Genomic DNA, 1,012 nt, shown 5'->3' with positions numbered 1-1,012 from the left:
CTCAAAATGTTTCATTCATGTACTAATAATAAAGGGACAGCCTGGTATGTTGTTTGGCTAATGTGAGCCTCTTTTGCTGAAGAGAAGTTTCAGTGATTCAGCTACCTTGTGTGCCTTATTTTGGGTATTGAACGGGGAAGTTACACTGTAGCCACGAGCTCTGTTTTTCATCAACATTTACTCAAGTCACTGCCTTTTTGAGTGTTTGATTTTCACTACCTCAGTTCTGCTGGCATTTCTATCGTGTTAATGCAGGGTGTTTGGATGTTCCAAGAGAAGGCAAGCGTAGCAGAAGGTGGCAAAGGGTTGGGTGGGCGGATGAGATTAAGAAGTTTGTGGGCAATCGGTGGGTGCAGCTGGCAAAGGACAGGGTTATTTGGAGAGACACGGGAAAGGCCTTTGCCCTGCAGTGGGCATAGTGAGGCTGCTTCTGCTCCTGATGTGCACTCTGCAGAGAGCAGACTAGCCCATGTTTGTAGGCAGTTTTCATGACCAGGCAAGCACATTTATAAAGTGCCTCATTTGTGAATTAGCTAACTAAGGTAACATCTTTTTAGGAACTCTATCATATTGTTGAGCACATGGCAGTCTTTTAAACTTGGCAGGACTAAGCTGAATAGCTGAAACACGCTCTTTGTTGCGCTTGTATGGTCTTTTATTGTCTGTGCTTTTGTATGCTGATGGAAGAAATCCAAAGCGAGCATGAAGAGCTGTAGTTTTTGTAGTAGTCATAAATTCCAGCTTTGGATTCGATCAATGCATATCAGCAATGATAGGTGGGCAGAAAAGTGCTGAAACAGGCAGCAGACTGTTCACAGGAAAGGTCTTGCTGACAATAAAAGATGGATATTGATGGCAGTGAGTGTCACAGGTCAGTCATGCACGTAGCTATGTGCTGTAAATTAAGTTTCCATGGTACAAAATTGTATATTGCCGATTGTAAGTCGACCCCAAACTCGCGACTACCCCCTGGGCAAAAAAGTTTGGGCCCTAGCTCGCCAAGTTTTTCAGA

Source organism: Amblyomma americanum, chromosome 8 (assembly GCF_052857255.1).
Source record: "Amblyomma americanum isolate KBUSLIRL-KWMA chromosome 8, ASM5285725v1, whole genome shotgun sequence".
Lineage (NCBI taxonomy): Eukaryota > Metazoa > Arthropoda > Arachnida > Ixodida > Ixodidae > Amblyomma > Amblyomma americanum.
The sequence above is the reverse complement of the archived record's forward strand: the minus strand, read 5'-3'. Positions refer to the sequence as shown.